Source organism: Sus scrofa, chromosome 10 (assembly GCF_054392235.1).
Source record: "Sus scrofa isolate SSC_HxYL_T2T_F1_AM1 chromosome 10, Sscrofa_HxYL_maternal_Yorkshire_Landrace_v2.0, whole genome shotgun sequence".
Taxonomy (NCBI): Eukaryota; Metazoa; Chordata; class Mammalia; order Artiodactyla; family Suidae; genus Sus; species Sus scrofa.
In genome coordinates, this window is record NC_139392.1 from 35,186,841 (window position 1) to 35,206,931 (window position 20,091).

Here is a 20,091-nt window from a genome sequence, read left to right on the forward strand (position 1 = left end):
GTGAACTCTGGCTCCCCCCACTCCCACACCCAGCCACCCACGCTCTCTTTGAGCTGGCCAGATGGGGTTTAAGCATGGACATGTATGAAATCCAGCTTTCATGGTGAAACACCATTATTATTACCAAACACCTTTACCCACATGCTCAGCACACTGCTGCTGCTGCTGCTGATGGTGGCACCCCCACCCATGGCACTGGGTGAGGCACAGCCTGTCTAGTCCCCTCCCTCCTTCAGCCTCTGGTTCTGGCCCTGCACTGTCTCCACCCCCCACATCACTGTCACTGCCCGCCCAACTCCACTCTGCTATTAAAGTCATGCTTCAAACTGTCATTTTCTTTTTAATTTTTAATAAGTCTGTGTTGAGAAAAAAAAATGGGGATTTGGTCAAGCTTCCAGCTCTCATGATTGTATCATCATAGCAATTTGATGAATCAGAGTTTTGTCTGTATTTGTCTAAAACCCAGAGGAGAAAAGGAATCAGCTCCACAGATCAGCATGTATTTGAAGAGACTCCTCAGGACTCAGGGAATTCTTTTTTATCAATCAACTTCTTAGGAACAACACCCAGTGGGCACTGGGAGAGCATGCAGAGGGGAAGCTGGGTTGACAGGGAGGTGAGGCAGCCAGAGGCACCAGGAGCACAAGCAGAAATCATCTTTCTTTAGGCTGGGTGGCCAGCCTGTGGACCTGCCAGGACAAAATTAAAGGAAAAAAAATCCCACCTCACATTTTATTTGGAGCAGGAGGAAAGTGCTTTCAGAAACAATTTCTGTTTTGAAAAATTAAATATGGCTGATTTGGAAGCAAGGGCAACAACCCTAAGAGGTAACTAGACAGGGACTAAACGATTGAGATAAACTTTTGAGTAGGATCTTTTAAGAATGCCCCGACAAACATTACTGTGATAACTTCTCCACCACGAGATGTATTTGGACATATTCTGATCATGTGTAAGGTCGCAAGATTTACCCAATGCCATGGATCCCTGTGGTAGACCATGAATACAAATATGATATCTCAGCAAAGGACAGTCCAGAGGACAAGAACTCTTCTTTTTGAAGGAATTTACAGAGGCAGAGTCTGCCCGAGTCTTTCTTTTTTCACTGGAACTGCCAAATCCCTCTTTAGTCTTGCATTGCACAGAACTGTCCAGTGCAAGAAGACCATCCAAGAGACATGTGAGAATCTTTCCCTCTGGGAGCCCACAGGGGGCACTCTGTTGCTCCTCCTGCCGAGGCTGATCCATAATCTGGAGTCCAGAAGACAGCTTGAAGCAGATTTTAGAAGTGATTTACATAATGTGACATGTTTTCAGAGGACGCAGGTAGTACTCATAACATAAGTCAATGGGGGATGTGGGAGCCAGGCTGAACACCTTCCTCTAGGACCATGCAGGCTTTCCCCTCATCCTTTTGTTCCTCACTCATCCTGTAGATCCTCAAGTTTCATGGAAAAGCCCTTCCCCCACCGTTTGCCAGCCTCACTGTTGAGTCCGAGGATGTATGATGTGATAAAGCTGTCCCCATGTTGATAAATCAGAAAACATCCCCCATCCCCCATGCTCTGTCCTTCCAATGCCTCAGTCCATGTACAATGTTAACATCCCCCAAGGGGCAGAAGAATCACCCAGACTTTGCCCAGTTATGGATCATCTTCCATTAGGGGGATCTCTGTAAAAGAAGAGGTGGTTATTATGTTAATCCACCAAAAAACACTGCCAAGATCTGGAATTGGGAGTTTTAGTAACATATCTACAATCAATCAATCAATTTTTAAAAAAAATTTAAGTCACACCCAGATGGGCAGTATCTCTGGAGCTCCGGACTGCAGGTTTGATCCCTGTGGAGCACAGTGGGTTACAGGCGGATCAAGCATTGCCACAGCTGCAATGTAGGTCACAGTGTGGCTCCAATCTCATCCCTGGACCCACAATGGCCAAAAAAGGAAAAAAAAAATTCTTGAAATCAGCGAGAAGAAGAAAGAGTTAAGCACATAAACCAAGCCCTCTGCACAACATTATCCACTGGAACATCTCACACCCAGCTCATCAAAAATAAATTCTAAGGCTTCAACCATGCACCCTAACAGTCATACAAACCAAAAGGATGGTATGAAGTAGAGGAACGCTATGGGTAACCAGGAGAGACCCTGTTTCCACTCATGATTGTTGCTACTTCCTGTCAGTATCAGCTGGAATCAGTGCTTTGCTTGGCAAAGTGGGGCCGGTGCCTGCTCCCCCAGCAACAGAGCCCTAATTCACCTGATGCATTTTTACTATTTTCCCATGAGCTGCCATCTGCCTTTCCTTGCGATAGGCACATATACATCTTTCATTTTATACCTGGTACACATCACCTGTTGTATCCAGAACCTCTCCAGGGCTGGGCCCTCCTGCCTGCATCTGGGGCTTCACTTCTATCAGGTGTGTGTCTTCTGATCCTAAGCACCCCTCTCAGAAGCCCTGCCTAATTAAGTAAGAAAGGAGAAGAGCCTCCTGGCTCCCATGGATGACCTGAGGGCCGAGTGTCTCCCACTGCAGCCTGTGGCTGGGTGCTCTTTTGTGCCTCCTGAAATTTCAGTTAATGGGCTCAGTGCTTGCAAGAGGAGGCTCATTCCTTCCTGAAGTGGCCTTGCCCATGGCCTCCACAAGCAGAGAGAGCAAGATGCCTTTATGCGAAGGTGGAAGCACTGATCTGGCTCTGAGCTCAGGTCAGGGAGGGGGCTGTTCAGGGGCAGCTCAGGCTCCTGGGCAGATGCTTACCATCGGTGATGGTGATGCCCAGGCTGGTGGATGCCACCTCCCCTGCCATACTGGGAACCATGTCAGGATTGTCAGAAGTGGGGCGGGTGCCCCCTTGACATGTGGGCTTTGACTAGACTCTGGAGAAGCTCCAAAGAGCCTAAGATGCTGTCACAGGTTTCCAACTCCCCTGGGCCAGTGTCTGTGTCCCCTGAGCTGGGGTACACTGGGGGGCTCTGGTGGTCCATGGGTAAGGGGCAGCCTGGCCCAGGGAGGCCAGGTACCCAGGGCCTAAGGCACTCAAGCTGCCACTCACAGCCTCATCATAGGACGGGAACACGACAGGCACACCATCCACCACCACAAAGTCAGGGTTGCTGCTGGAACTCCTGGGAGGCCCCCTGTGGGGAGGAAAGCAGTGTCAACCTGTCAGGGGACACAGGATCATCCCCCACTGCAAGTTGGGTCCCCAGAGGAGCCCTTCTGGGATGTGGTGCAGGAGCTTGAGCTTCCCTGGCAGGTCCCCTATGGCAGCTGGGGTCCCCCAGGCCCATGCTGCTGGCAGGAGGGGTTTTCTTTTCCTCACTCCTGCCCTCTGGCCTCCCTCTGCTCTTCCTCACCTCCTCTGGTCCCCACAGTCTCCTCATGCTTCCTTCTCCCCAATTTGGCCTCATGGATGTAATGTCCTGGGCAAGGGACCATGTGGCCCATTCCCACACATTATCCAAAAGTGGCCCTGTAGTGTCCCTTGGAGGGCTGCTGGAAATGGAAAAGCTTGGCAAACTATGAAACCCAAGTGTCCCTTTTCAGTTACCCCTGGGCTGCTTCTGCCTCTTGTTTGTTTTCTGCTACAGTATAAAAATCACACATTTTTCATCAAGACAGAAAAACAACAAGAACAGGAACAAAAAGGAACTCGGAGCACCTGGTCAAGGTCTCTGGGCTCACGGTCGCCTCCTGACCCTGAGGGCACCTAAGCTTCACCCATGCTGCCCAGGAGTGTGGGTTACACTCATGGCTCCCAGCCTCGCCCTGGGCCTCCTGTCCCCAGAACCTGCAACACTGAGTGGCTGAGTGTGGGCATGTCTGTTGCCAAAGCCATAGCTCCAAGGACCACTCTGCTCCTGGCCCCAGAAGCACCAGGGGGGATAGTAAGTGGCCAGTGGAACTCAGATCCTTAGTCCTCTGTTTGGAACTGGTTCTGAGTGAGGTGACCAGAGGTAAAAGAGCAGAAAGAAAAGATAACCCAGCCGGGGGACAGCCCCACACCCAGTGTGCCAGTACCAGGGGTTCCAAAACCTGAGGAACGAGACTCCAGACACTGGCATCTGAGGTGGAGGGAAGCCTCAGGCCACCTCCCTCTGATGCTTGAGTTTGAGTCCACTGGCTTTTCCCTTTTTTTCCCTCAATACATTATTTTTTTTCTTTCTACTGTACAGCATGGTGACCCAGTCACACATACATATATACATTCTTTTTTCTCACATTCTCAATCTCCCAGGACTCAGCAGGATCTCATTGCTAATCCATTCCAAAGGCAAGAGTCTGCATCTGTTAACCCCAAGCTCCCAGACCATCCCACTCCCTCCCCCACCCCACTGGTCTTTTAGAGCATCTCGTTTAGGGATTCTGGTGGAGGGGGCTGGATCCACCCTTCTTAAGGCCACCCAGAGACTGGGGGAGCTTGTGGGGCCCATGCACCCCCCCAAAGGCAGGAACCCAGAGGAAAGGCAGAGTTTCCTCCAATTCTGTCTTCTCTGCTCTTTCACAGTCCTTGTTAGTAGATCCTGGACAAGCCAAGCTGCTCACCTCCCTGCCTCCGTGGCCTTATGCTGGCCTCCTTTCTCACTCTGGCATCCCTCCCTCCTCACCGTCCCTTTCACTTACAGGCCCCCTGGGTGAGCACCCCAATGCCTCTGTGCTCCCTTTTGCCTTAATAATGTCCAGCACCCAGACCCTCTGAAGTGGCAGCCCCTCCTCACCCCCCACTCCTCAGTCTGTCATCAGCATCTCTTCAGCACCTAGCCCTCTGGGACCTGGAGGAAAAAGTCATTCCTGGACCTGCCCCTGAGAATCTTCTTATCAATTTGCATTGCAGAGACCAACTTTCCTACAACCAGAGAGGAACCCAAGATGGAAAGACTCAAGGGGTTTTAAAAAAATGAAATTTTGTGAAAGAGTTTTAGGGAAGTTTTTCTTTTAGGGCTGTACCTGCAGCCTATGGAAGTTTCCAGGCTAGGAGTAAAATCAGAGCTGCAGCTGCCAACCTATACAACAGCCACATCAACTCAGGATCTGAGCTGCATCTGCAACCTCCACCACAGCTCACAGCAATGCCAGACCCTCAACCCACTGAGCGAGGCCAGGGATTGAACCTGTAACCTCATGGATACAGGTTAGTCTGCTTTGTTATGCTGAGCCACAACAGAAACTCAAACTCCCACCCCTGTACTTTCTTTTTTTGTCTTTTTGTCTTTTTAGGGCCACACCCACGGCATATGGAAGTTTCCAGCCTAGGGTTTTAATCAGAGTTACAGCCACAGCAATGCCAGATCTGAGCCACATCTGTGACCTACAACAGAGCTCACGGCACCACCCACTGAGTGAGGCCAGGAATCAAACCCACTACCTCATGGTTCCTAGTCGGATTCATTTCTGCTGCACCACAAAAGGAACTCCCTCCCCTGTACTTATTAAATGACTTCTCCTTCCAGGAACAGTGATCCACCAGCAGTGGTGCTGAGTGGCTCTTGGTTAGAAGGGTGCTGCTGTGGTTTGTTCCAGACAAGCCACCAGAGGGGAAGGGGCACTGAGGGGGCCAGGCCACATCCAAGGGACCTTGACAAACTCCTCTCAAGTGGTGATGACAGGAAGGATGAAGACACTGACCGCATCTCACCTGTGCAGCACAGGAGCATGGGGACCCCCCACCCTCTGCCCATGGGTCCCCCCCCACATGCTCAGGTCCTACTTGCAGGTAGAAGCTCCTGAGTCCTGCCCTAGCTCCCCATCCAGAGCCTCTCCCCCTGCCTGGGACTTGCCACATTTCTGCACACTGGGTTTCTTCTTCTTCTTCTTTTTTTTTTCTTTTTGCTTTAGAGCCACACCTGTGGCATATGGAGGTTCCCAGGCTAGGGGTCAAATTGGAGCTGTAGCCAACAGCCTATACCACAGCCACAGCAACACCAGATCCAAGCTGCGTCTGTGACCTACACCACAGCTCACAGCAACATCAGATCCTTGACACACAGAGTGAGGTCAGGGATTGAACCCATGTCCCCATGGAACCTAGTTGGTTTTGTTAACTGCTGAGCCACAAAGGGAACTCCATGCACACTGGTTTGGAACCCCTGTTGAGTCACGCTCCTTGGATTTTGTCCCTAATTCATTCTGTGTATTTCTTATCCTCCTTGTGGCCTGGAAGTTCCAAGGTAGGTAACAGGCCTGCACATCGTGGACAATGGGGGTGCCCTGGGGGTGGGGGGGGTGCAGCCCTGACTGTGCTCCCCCCCAATGATACCTGCTCAGGACCAAAAACCTGGGGCAAGAGGCAGACAGGGGCTCCTGGGGCAGGGGTGAAAAGAGGAAAATGAGTCTGTCTCCAGCTTGATGTTCTGAACTTGGACACCCCAAAAACCCCAGGAATGTGTTTTTTCTTTCTCCCCTTTTTCCCCTTAGGAGCTTAGCTCTTCCCTCTTCAAGGCTGGATGTCCACTCTCTGTGGCTTGGGGTGGCTCAGGGTGCCAAGGGTCACCCAGGGCTGTGGCACTGACCTGGGGGGAAAGTGGGCCTTGAACTTCATCTGGAACTTCCTGGACAGGATGACGAGCAGCAACACCAGCAGCATGCTGGTGGCTGTGAGTGCCATGATCTTCCACATGGTCAGCAGCGTCTCATGGGAGCTGGGCCATGTTTGCTCTGCCAGGAGAGAAAACAAAGCAGCATGTGAGACACCTGGACCCCACTGGCATGGCTTCCCATGTGCTCATTGGCTGGACTTGACTTCTTTCTCTTCCCCAGCTCCTCTGAGCTGGTCCTCATTTGGAGGCCTCCAGATGCCTGTTAACAAGTGCTTCCTGCAGGCTGCCTTCAGGGGAAAGGCATGTGCCCAATGTGGGCAGAGCTGGGGGTGGGGGGTGCAGGGGGCATGCTCTGGCTCCCTGGTCTCCATGTGCTCACTCCCCTGGTGTAAGGAGACCAGTTCTAATGTTGGTTTGCTAGTAATTTGTTTTTGTTTTTCTTTTTTGGCCACCCAGAGGCATGTGGAGTTCCTGGGCCAGGAATCAGATCCAAGCCATAGTTGTTACCTTAGCCACAGCTGGGGCAACAAGCAACACCAGATCCTTATCCCACTGTGCTGGGGCCAGGAACTGAACGTGTGTCCCAGTGCTTCTAAGATGCCTTAAGTCTCATTGCAACACAGTGCGAACTCCAGGAATTAGTTATTAAGTATGAAGCATGGGTGGTTGCAAATAGCTTAATGTTTTTGCAGAGAGATCTGGTCTTATCCACAATAATATCATTTGTGTTCTGATAACACACCCCTGAGTGGAAGAAAAAGGTGGAGATATGCATCACTGGGTCACATCTGGGGCCTATGTCCCTGTCAGTGGAGGGGACAAGTTGGGGTGAAGGCAGAGTGCACAGAGACCAGGTCCTTTCACGGGTGATAGGGGTTTAGGGATCCTGTTCAGAGGGTCAGCATTTTAACCTGGGCCCAGGCAGGTTGAACAGGGCTTGAAATCACCAGCTGCATGCATCCTCAAAGATGAGTTTCCAGGTCTTGTTCCTAACACTGCGTGTGGGGGAAGAGGGACAGGGCTCAGGGTACAGCCACCGGCCACTCAGTGTGGTCTGGATCTGGACAGTCCGGGGGTGGCCTGGACATGCTCACCTGACTTGATGCAGTAGACTTGGTAGGAAGGAAACCACTCCCCATACTGGCAGGAGATGTACATGTAATCACTGGTGAGGCTGTAGCCGGGGTTGCAGTAAAACTCCACCACGGTTCCATGGTTGTAGCTCACACAAGGCCGTGGGTGGCAGATAAAATCACTCGGTTCACCATTGGAGGGAAGGGGCAGACTTGGGATGTGGGGAAAAATAAGAGTTTCAGAACCACATGCTCATCCTTGCCAAGCCCTCAAACCTGAGGTCAAGCCCAGATTACATGTCTCTCAGAGATGGGCTTATACGTTCATCATCAGACCTATTCATCATTGGCTTATTTACCAGCCAGCGAACATCAGCCCCCACTGTCCTTTCTGGGGAGGTCAGACAGAGCCTGTGATGAGATTCTGAGCATGCGCTGTCATCACACAGCAGACTGAAGCACATCATAAAGGCAAGGTTCATTTTACATGCAAAGGGGAAGACTAGTTAAGACAAAGTGTTAAGCTACTCCATTAAGGATGCCCACTATTATGTGCCAGACCACCTAGTAAATAAAATGAAGATGTCTATGGACCAAATCTTCACTGAAAACAACAGCTCTGCTGAGCATGTCTCTGTGGCTACAGGAGTCATTTGGGGCTGTCCAGAGCTCTGAATGTCACTAGACTGATTCTCAGATGCCCTCCAATGACACATATGAGGCTGTTCTGGTGGCTCTGCATGCAGGCCCAGGCCACAGCCTCCTGGGTGCCCTGACCAGCAGGGAGGAGCCCTGGGTCCTGGACTAGGTTCTGTCAGCAACACACTTTGTGACCTAGCAGAGGTTCCTTCACTACTTTAAGCCTTAATTTTCTCCTCTGTGAAGTGGAAGCTTATCCTACCCCCCCTTTTTTTTTGCTTTGCTTTTTAAGGCCACACCACAGCATATGGAAGTTCCCAGCCTAGGGGTCAAGTTGGAGCTTCAGCTGCCAGCCTACACCAGAGACACAGCCATGTTTGATTGGAGCCTTGTCTGTGACTTACACCACAGCTCATGGCAACACTGGATCCTTAAACCACTGAGAAGGGCCAGGTATAAAGCCCATGTCTTCATGGATATTAGTTGGTTTCATAACCTTCTGAGTCACAACAGGAACTCCCCCAGATGCATTTCTACATGGAAAAACAAAATGACACCTCAACCACCTCCGTCTGCCTGGCATTATTAGCACTCGGTCGCCCACCTGGCCAAAGATCCAGGAACTGGTTTTCCTGAGACAGGCTGCATTCCAGACCTTCTGAAGGAAAAGGCTCCTCACATTCCTGTCCCAGTATCCTTATTCTATTCTTTCCCTTGTTTCTGCATTTATTTAGCACACATTTTTTGGATGGCCACTGAAACTCGTTATTACATGGATCCCATCCCATGGGGCTTGCTAAAGTCAGATGATAAGTAAACAAGTGAATACTGATATGGCTGGATATGCCTTCTCTCTCTGCTGAATAAAACATTGACACCAACACACACACACACACACGTGGAGGTGACATGGTGACCTGCATTTCCACCCCCTGCCCCTGGCCCTGGGGGCTGGTTGGCTCCTGGGACCCAAAGGAGCCAGATGCTCTTTCATGGCCAAGAAGGTCTGAAATGTAAGCTGGCACTGGCAGTGGACAAGAGAACCAGGGCTGCAAAAGCTTCTAAAAGGCAAGGCTACCTGGCTTCCCCTGCAATGGAGATGGGCTGGGGACAGCTGATGTGTCCACCCCATGAGGGAGACACTGATGAGCCCCAGATACCAGAGCAAGGGCCCCAGGCTAGAAAGGGAGGCCAGGGTGTGCTGGGGGGTACATCCTGGGCAGAGGGGATGACACACAAGAGGGCAAGCTGTGGGCATGAAGACAGGAGGGGACTTGTGTCAGGAGGGAGGAGCAGCTGCCCACAGAGGAGGAGGGGCTGCCAGGGAGGTGAACATGCCGCTCCATGAGCCCCATGCAGGGAGCTGAGATTCTGTCCTAAGTGACAAGTACTTATAGTGGCCTAGACCTACTTTCATAAGCAGCTGCGAGAACAGGGAGCAGAGGTGATGAGGTTGGCATGGGGTGGCTTGGCAGGATAGTGGCAGTGAGTGACAAGTGAGGAGCATGATGGGACCTCTTTCAGAACCCCCTGATTCTACAACAGGCCTTGCCAAGAGACAGAATTAGGGGGACAAGGAAAGAATCAAGGATGACCCCAAGATTTCTGACATTAGTATCTGGGCGTGCCATTCATAGTATAGTATAGTATAGTGCCATTCATAGTATAGGGGTGCCATTCACCGTATCAGGTTTTTGTTGGTTTGTTTTGTGGGAAGAGAGGGGTGCCGAGCATCTGGCTTTACATTGCTCATGTCCAAGCTTCCAGTGAGACCATCATCCAAGTGTCAACCACCTGCAGAAAGTGCCATAAAGAACTCAGGAGTCATGAGCCTCAAGATAAGACTTAGGACCACTGGGCAAACTCACAGAAGGGGAGAGGGTAGAGAGAAAAGAGGAGTGGTCCCCACCCAAAGGCTGAGAAATTGGATGGATTGAAAGAGGCAGTGGCCAAGCTGAAGGGGATGTGTCACAGAAGCCAATAGATGAGCTGTTTGGAGGAGGAGGCAGTGGTTCCCAACAAGCTGAGAAAGATGGGGACAGGAGAGGGAGCCTGTGATAGGGATAGAGTAGCAGAGGTGGTTGTAGAAGCCCCAGTGGGGGATCACAGATAAGGCAGGAAACCTGGGAGAGGTTGAGGGACCACTGTAAGTTCATGAAAGCCATCAGCACAAGGCAGGCTTGCTTGACTTGTGGAGATGTAAGAACTGCCTCAGGTCATTGGGTTGGGGGTGGGAGGAGGTCTGCATTCAGATTCAGACCCAGGGCAGGAGTTTGAGGACCACCCTTCTGCTGATTTGAATACACACCCAATGGGATACTAAGGAGGAGCTGCTACTCTAAGAAAGGAAGAGGCTGTCTTTTCCAAACCTCCATGTCCCTTGGATGATAAAACTGTAGCCCACTGGAGATCCTTTGTCAGAAACTTCCTTGCCTGCCAGCTTGCATCTCTCTCAAGCATCCTATCTCGATAAATCTGTTTCTTGCCTATCACTTTGTCTCTGGCTGAATTCCTTCCACATAGAGGCATGAAGAACCTGAATGTCAGTGAGTCCAGATGCAGGATGAGTGATTATAATTTTTAAAACCATGGATTCAAGGCCCAATCTGGCTTTGGGTTGGGTTCTTGTCCAAGCACATGGGTTCAAGTCCCAGTCAGTGTTCTGGCTGGGTTCAGGCCATTAGTTCTGTCAGTTCCACCTGGATTTGGCCCTGTGGGAGTTATGGTGACCTTGAGGACACAATCTGAGCAGAGCCCCAAGTGGCCAGTGGAGAAGGGGTAGCATGTTCTGAGGAGTGGGGCACAGGGAGGAGCAGTAAATGACTCATTAGAGAAGCTTTGCTGAAGGAAAGCAGCCCAAGGGCAGTGGGAGGGCCAGGAAGACCCTGCCCACCCCTACAGGAGCCTAGACCTCATTTACACATCCTCTAGGGAGCAGCCAACACAGACGACAATGCAGGTGATGTGGAATGGGAGGAGGAATGCAAGGTCATTATGAAGGTGAAAGATGTGATCCTAGGCACATAAGTAGACAGACTGGCCTCCCTTGGTGCACCCCCTGCTGGGATGCAGGTCTGTCAACATCCAGGGGAGCCAGGGTGAGAATTATGTTGCCAGAGTTTCCAGTGGGAATTTTGACCTTCCATTCAGCACTTGCTCTTCCACAGCAGTCCCTGAACCATCAGCTTTGGGATCAGTTGGGGGCTTGTTAGAAATTCACAATCACAAGCCACAGCCCAGTCCTACTGAATCAGAAACTTCATTTTAGCAAGATCCCCAGGTGCTTCAAGGTACAGTCTGAGAAGCATGGACCCAGACCACGAGGACAATGATGAGGAGGAGAAAAAACTCTCTTAAGGCTTGAATCTGGCCCTCAGCTGGCCTGGCAGCACACAAGGAGGTGGTGGGAAATCCAGCAATGAATCCAAAGGCATCACCTTCAGACCAGCAGCACGAGGCCCACACCCCTCCCAAGAGCACAGGCACTGCACTGCACACATGGGGAACCACCAAGGCTCTGCCTGCAGGAGTTCTGCTGGCTTCTTTTCATCAAAACTGCCACGGCACCTGGGAGTTCCCATCATGGCACAGTGGTTAATGAATCCAACTAGGAACCATGAGGTTGTGTGTCTGATCCCTGGCCTTGCTCATTGATTTAAGGATCCGGCATTGCTGTGAGCTGTTGTATAGGTTGCAGATGAGGCTCAGATCATGCATTTCTATGGCTCTGGCATAGGCTGGCGGCTACAGCTCTGATTGGACCCCCAAGCTTGGGAACTTCCATATGCTGTGGGAGAAGCCCTAGAAAAGGCAAAATGACAAAAAAAAAAAAAAAAAAAAAAAAAAACTGCCGCAGCACCATGAAGATGGCCCTGGGGTCATCTAAGTTAGGTTAATGGTTCCAGGAAGCTGCATGGCATGTTCCAAATCCGAAACCCAAGCTATTTCCAAGGCTATGTCCAAAGCTTGCTTTTGGCTCAGGGAATATATGGCACATAACACTTTCCACTTTTAGGCTCCTCTAACAACATGGAAGGCCAATGTATGTGTCCACTTAGGGAAGCAAATGATGACAAGGCTGAGGCTTTGCTTATATCCAGGCTGGATGGAGCCTGGTGTTTACTTGCTTAGAAGTGTGCTGACAGGTGAAATTTAAGATCAATATCATGCAGCAGCCCTGGGGGAGGGGTTCTGATCTGATTCTAGCTCAGAGTCACCACCTTAGGGTGTCCCTGACCAAATAGGTGAGGCATCCAATGACTGTAAAATTTCAGTCCAAAAAAAAAAATGGATTTCATGTAATAAATCCAAAGTGTGTCTGGTTTGGTGACATGGTGAAGCCACAGAGGAACTCACAGTTGAGGGAGCAGGTATAAAACTGATTTTCTCTGACAGCTTTTAGCAGCAAAGACTGGCTGGTGCTGGACTCTAAAGCTGACCTGTATTTCTGGGCACTGATGAGGTGTGCTTCCTCCTTTGTAGGGACCAGAGCACCAGACCAGTCCTGCCTCACTCACCACATGGTGAAAAGAAATCACGTGACATCTGCAGCATTACCATGTTTGGAAGTCTGCGACCATCTTCCCAAACAGGATTCCTACAGTTGTGACACCTGACGGTCATTGGGCAGCTTAATTTTTTGGAAGGGAGAGAAATCAGGGGCCCAAGATTAAAGTTAACACAAATTAACACAGAAAGCACACAGGTAGGGAATTCTCATTGTGGCTCAGTGGTAATGAACCCAACTAGTATCCATGAGGACACAGTTTTGATCTCTGGCCTGGCTCAGTGGGTTAAGGATCCGGTGTTGCCTTGAGCTGTGGTGTGGGCCAGATCCCAAGTTGCTGTGGCTGTGGCATAGATTAGTATGTGCAGTTCTGATTCGACCCCTCACCAGGGAACTTCCATATGCTGTGGGTGTGGCCCTAAAAAGGAAAAAGAAAAGAGAAAAAGAAAGTTCACAGTAAAGGAGCACTTAGGGTGAGTCTCTCCTGCCTCTTCCTGCAACCAGTGAACCTTCTCACCATTAGAGATCATGCTGAATATAAAATGTGGCCAGTGTATCCTGGCAATTTTTAAGTTCCTTCCCCACAAACTGGACCAAGGCACCATACTGATGCATGAATGTGTTGATTTTCCAAACTTTGATTTTCCCTCTTATAATTTTTTTTCTTAAATTTCTCATGCCTTCTCCTTCCTATCAGCAAATCCTAGCAGATGATGGGATAAATAATTGAGCAGCAAGTTCATCAAAATGGGAAGCAATTGGTTATGCTCTGTTCCTAACTAACTGTGACTACACACACATGTGTTGTATAAGTTACATGTATGTTTATGGTCCTATATTGCACATAGAAAATAACCAGCCAGGTTTCCTGCTCACAAAAGTGCTTCTAAGGTTTACATACATATTTCTTAGTGTTCTGCTAAAAGAGAAAATGCTAGTCTGTGAAAAGTACAATGCTTTCCTGACATCTGAATGTTTTTGAAAACTGCTGTCTCCAGTGAAAATAGGATAAGAGGGGAAAATCAGCCCCCAGAAGAGAAAAGGAGAGAGTGTGAGAGTGAGAATGTGAGAAAAGACTGGGGAGACATAACTCATCCATGGACTAAAGGAGCTTTGTATAGTACAGAGCTTACACTTCCCTGGGTTCAAATCTTGGCTCACACACTTAGGAGCCCTGTGACCTTAGGTATGTTATTTAACCTCTTTCTGAGATAATATTAGTTTCCATCTTCTATAAAATGGGAATGATAATACCTATACTGCAGAGCTTTTTATAACAGTTAAAAATAATAGCTGTAAGTCAGCAAGCACAGTGCCTGACACAAAAATATATGCCCAATAAATAGATAGCTACTCTTATCAGTAACTATATTATGTATAAACATAGTCGCTATATTACGAGCCAATGAAATAACATGTAAGCAGAAATGAAAATGACAACTTTTAATGAGCTCTTATGGTGAGAGCGGCAGGCACTATTCTCCTTGATCCTAACAATTTTGCACAACAGATGTTGTTATTGTCTCATTGTAAGGGAATCGAGGCTCAAGAAAGTGATGTTACTTGTCCAAGTTCAAATAAAGGGAAGAGCTGGGATTTGACCTTGAGCGAGACTTATTCAGAGGTTGTGCTCTCCCATGGAGTCTTGCCATGGGATTTTAAGTGTGCACAGGGGCAGGGGAGAGTAGGCCACACAAAGACCAGATGTGAAAGCAATGGTTTCATGATCTTCTTGGATGTGGGCTGTGGAGTGAGGTCAGCATTTGGAAACGCCTTGGAGCCTCTAGAGGGAAACAAGGTGAGATTTCCCTCCTGTTCATCCTCAGGCATTATCAGGATGCTGTGGGTGAAGCCAGAGGAGAGGCCAGCTCAGGACAGGGCTGTGGGCAAAGTCCAAGGAGGCTGGCCTACTGGGGTTTGGGAAGCCTTGAAGACAGACCATTACACCAGATGCAAGAGGTGGAAGGAAGACAGGAGGGGCAGCTGCTGCTTCTCATGCCAAGCCAATGAGAGCATGTGGTGCCGATTGGGTTGTGTCCCCCCAAAGTTGTGTTGAAGCCCTAACACCAGGTATCCATGCATATGGCTCCCTTTGGCAACTGCAGAGGTCAGTAAGGTGAGACGAGATCATATCACAGTGGGGCAGGCCCTCCATCCAATATCATAGGTAGTCATTTTTATTTACTTATTTGTTTATTAGTATTTATTAATAATATTAATACATAAGTATTTATTTATTTATTTTTGTCTTTTTAGACCTGCACCTGCACCATATGGAAGTTCCCATGCTAGGGGCCAAATCAGAGCTGCAGCTGCCAGCCTACACCACAGCCACAGCAGCTTGCTTCTGAGCCACATCAGTGATCTACACCACAGCTCCCAGCAATGCTGGATCCTTAACCTACTGAGTGAGGCCAGAGATTGAACCTGCATCCTCATGGATACTAGTCGGGTTTGTTACCACTAAGCCATGATGGGAACTCTGCTATTTTAAAAAAAAATTGTATTGGCATATAGGTGACTTACAATGTTGTGTTAGTCTCAGGTGTACAGAAAAGTGAACCAGTTATACCCATACATATACCCATCCTTTTTCAGAGCCTCTTCCCATAAGGTTATTACAGAGCATGACAGGTGTTCCTCTACTAGGAGGAGAACCACATGGAAAGCAGATGGCCACATGAAGATAAGGTCTCATAGGGACAATGACACAAGACAACAGAGACAGAGAATGGGAGGGTATAGCCATAAGCCAAGGAAGGCCAAGGCCACTCAGAAAGAAAGGAACATTGTGGCTCAGGGGGAATGAGACCAACTAGCATCCATGAGGATGAGGGTTCGATCCCTGGCCTCACTCGGTGGGTTTAGGATCCAGTGCTGCTGTGAGCTGTGGTGTAGGTCACAGACTCAGCTTGGAACCTGCATTGCTGTAGCTGTGGTATAGACTTGCAGCTTCAGCTCCGATTCTACCCCTAGTCTGGGAACTTCCTAAAAACCCATAAAAAGCAAAAAGCAAAAAAAAAAAAAAAAAAAAAAAAAAAAAAAGGAAGGGCTCTACCCTGGGTCTCAGGAACATGATCCTGTTGACACATGGACTTCTAGCCTCCAGAACTGTGAGAGGACATTTCTCTTGTTTTAAGTCACCCACTTGTGGTATTTGGTGATGGTAGCCCTGGGAATCGAGGACCACCTGTGTCTATCCCTGGCTGGGGAAAAAATGGCCAAGCCCTTAAGACAGGTGCACAGGGAAACAACTAGGAACCAGGAGGCCTCCTGGCTCATGTCAGAAGGACTCACTGGAGTAACTAGACACAGAGATTTCCTCAAAGGGATGTAAAACACACAGAGAGATTTGTACAAGGGAGTGGTTATGTCCTGAGATACGCTTTAGTGGACAGAGCAGAGTAAAGGTGATGTGAGATGACTGCAGCCCATGCCTTCAACCTTAAGGACCCCTCGGGGAGGTAGGAGGCTCTCCTATTGGGAAGCAGCAGAAGGAACAAGGCTGAGGAGAGAGTCACTCACAGTTAACTCAACGGGCCACCAGATATTTAAAGTTTGACTACTATGAGCAGGATGTTCCTCTTGCATGCTATTTTAGTCATGGCTGTCTATAGAAGTCTTGTCTTCTCAGCTTCCTATATATTTACATTTCTTCCCAATTCAAAAAAAATTTTGGGATTAAGATTTTTATGGTGTGAAAATACAGATTAATGTTTGCACCATTGTAGGGACTAGTTTTAAAATCTGAATTCCAATATAATTGGCTTCATCTTAGTAGTAGTAGTAGTTTTTTTTTTTTTTTTTTTTTTTTTTTTTTGCTTTTTAGGGCCACCCCTGCCCCTGTGGTGTATGTAAATTCCCAGGCCAGGGACTGAATTGGAGCTACAGCTACTGGCCTACACCACAGCCACAGCAATGTGTCAGATCCAAGCTTTGTCTGCAACCTACACCACAGTTCACAGAAATGCCAGATCCTTCACCCACTGAGTGAGACCAGGGATCGATCCCACATCCTCATGGATACTAGTTGGATTCATTTCCACTGAGCTATGATGGGAACTCCTTCTTTTTTTTTTTTTAATGGCTGCACCTGTGGCATAGGGAAATTCCCCGGCCAGGTATCAAATCCAAGCCATAGTTGTGGCAACACTGGATCTTTTAAACCACTGTGCAAGGCCAGGGATAGAATCCACACCTCTGCAGCATCCAAGCCACTGCAGTCAGATTCTTAACCCACTGCACCACAGTAGGATATCCCAGCTTCTTTTTAAAATTCCAGCTGTTTCCACCTCCTTAAAGCCTGGACCAATTACCTCCCTTCCCAGAAGTGGGAGAGATGGTGTTATAAAATGAATTTGGTTCTCACCCACCGAAGAACAAACAGGCCAGCATGTGAGCAAAGTCCCAGACTTTTCTGCAGGAGTCCCTGGTGCTGGGAGGAGGAGGTGGAACAATCAGATGCAGGGCCATGTCCACCAAGTGCATAAAATTTAAAGACATCTGGGCACATTTAGAGTCAGGCACCAGCTCTTTACAATGATGAAACCCCAAACCACAAAAAACCCTCCTGTACAAAAAAGAAAATTACAGTGAATATGGGTGTTATGTTACAGGTCCTATGAACAAAACGAATGAACGGCACAAGGCACACAGCTGGACATGGAAAGGTGTGACTATTTCACCTGCCCATCATCCCCAATGTCTACTCACTTTGAGGAAAAAGGGGAATCGTCACTGCTTGTGAAGAGAAGGAATGAGCCCCAAATGCCCCTGCCAAATACTTCTGTGGGCCTCTTGGCCTGCAAATGCCAGGACTGACTGGAGCGACTTATTACCTTCTGTGTTGCACCTGTTTGCAAGCAGTTTTATTACCACAAAATACCAGTCATATGAGTTTCCAGAGAGGGAAGAAGGAAATAAATCCTGCCTGGAGCTGCAATGGAGAAGATATTATACAGTTGAAGGCCAAACACCCTCATTTTCCTATTTGCCCTGGCCATCTATTTTCTGAGTGTAATGAAGTCCCCCTCTTGGCACAAGCTAGTTGCTCAAACCACTGGCCACAGCTCTGTGGTGGCTTGGCTGTGCAGTCCTTTCCCTGACCTGACATTTAAACATCCAACATCAAAAAATAAAGACTTCTGCTTGCACTCCTGTGAGATTTTCAAAAACATGACACTACAAGGCAAAGCAGAAATACATTTTTGTAAGAGCCATGAGTGCAGCAGCAGAAAGGGACTGCTCCACCCCCTGCCCCCCAACCATGAATCCGCCTCAGCCTGTGAAAAAAGGGGTAAAAGATCTCTCTGCCATGAAAGTTGTGGAATACAAATGAATTCAGAACAGTTTCCCCAGGAGAAGCGTGTGTGTAGGATTCCTGTTTTGTATGAGTGGCTTTGATGGCAGAAAACATGCAGCATCCACAGTGACACAATCTGAAAGGGGCTTTGACAAAGCCACAGCACCAGGGCTTCCAACCTACTCCGTGACCTATGATTCAACCCAGCCCTGCATGCCTGCACCTGAGGTCTTTCCATAAAGACACGAGGGTTGGTGCCTGGCTCCAGATCCACTGTTCCCAACAGGCTGCCTTCCCTAGCTGATAGCTGATGGGTTGGGGGTGGGGGTGCTTGGGGGAGGCTGGGTCCGAATCTGGTGGGACCTAAGTGTGAGTATGCAGTGGGAGAGGGGGTTAGCCAAGTCCCCCTTTGAAATACTCTTCTTTCCTTGATTTGGTGGGATTTGGTCCAGAGTTCTGCCACCTCTTTTCCCCTTTGGTGGGAAAGAGGAATCACTTCCCTTCTTTGACATCAATTCAAAAATATCTGTAATTGACTGAAGTGAAAAAAAAAAAAAAAGAATTACAGGAGACCAAAGAAGCTAGAGGGTTGATGGTGGTCAGGTGATTCCACAAAGGCTAAAAGGAAGGCAAGGGACCTGTCAAAGGATGAAGGTGAACAGAGGGCCTGGGGACAGAGGAGGAGGGAGAGTTCAGGGCTTTCCATCAGGTCAGGGGTCATAGAGTTCAAGAGAAAAATAGCCTACGATGTCATAGTCCAGAAGCCCGGGAACTTGGTTCCACTTGAAAAATAAGAACAAAATCTCTTGGTTTTCCTGTGACAGAAAGTTCAGTGTCTCTGGATTCAATATAGAAGAGAAAAAAAAAGAATAATGAAGCTTCTTAATGCCATGCACAATCCATTCTTGAACACAAGAGAGTCATGTGCCTGAGAAGAGGAAGATGAGACAGTGGCAATTATTTATTGTATATAAAAGAGAAATTAAGCATGGGGATCCCCGAGAAATGCTGGCATGACATGCAACAGCTGTTTTCTGGTAAGCACTCTGCTGTAATGTACACACGGTTCATGGAAGTGCTATTAGAATAATTTACTATTGCTTGAAAATAATAAATTAACAAGGTTGCTTGCTATCTTGCATTTCCCTATAATAAAAAGCCCCATTAGTGTCACAGGCAAGGTGGCTGTTGGACAAACAGGACCGGATACAGGAATTATCACTGCCTATAGGATGTGATACAGTAATAGAGGTGCCAAGGTTGCAGCACGCATTTTGAGTTTGAAAAGCACCCTCTGCATTGTTGCAGGCAGGACTTCTCCCTGGCTAGTGTCACTGATGTGAGAGGGAAGAGCCTGAGACTTCTGCCTTCCCAGGCCCAGGGAACACACCTGTCTTCACAGGGAAACAGAGAGCCTTTTGTTTTTGAGAATAAGATGGGAAATGCCCTGAGACATTGAGAGATGGCAGCAGGGTCCCTGATGGGCGATCCACTCACACACTTGAAGGCAGGCATTGGAGGACATGGGAGAATTTCCATGTGATCTGGCCAATCATTTCATTTTGCAAGTTTCTAAAGAGGCAGAACTAGAGAAAGGAGTTTCGTACTTGACACCAGCAAGCTCACTGTCCAAATCAATCTTAGGAACACAATCTTGGGAATGCAAGATGTGAATACATAAAACAGAGCCACTGGGGTAGGGGTAGCTGGAACCAAGCTACCTTGGACCACCCCTCCCTGGCTTCTCAGGGAACTCCTGGGCCTCCGGGCCTTGAGGACAGGGCCAAACCACATGATCAATGGTTTCTGCACCTTGTATAATCCTCTTACATTGGGGAAGAAGAGGGGAGGGTATAGGATCAGATAAGCAGATAAAGCAAACCCCCTTTCTCTCCCTTCCTGTGGATAGAGGCCCTGTTGCTACACTAAGCACAGAGAGAGATAAAGGTCTTTCATTGCTCTTTTCTTCATTTTCTGCAGATTCTGTCTCATATGGATTAAGCACTGGAAGGATCACGGGCAAGGGTG

General features: G+C 48.6%; 1 pseudogene; it reads right to left on the reverse strand.

The window, feature by feature from the left end:
* Positions 1–1,643: 1,643 nt before the first annotated feature.
* The window catches only part of LOC146398972 (sushi domain-containing protein 4-like), a 55,158-nt pseudogene continuing 36,710 nt past the window's right edge, over positions 1,644–20,091 (reverse strand).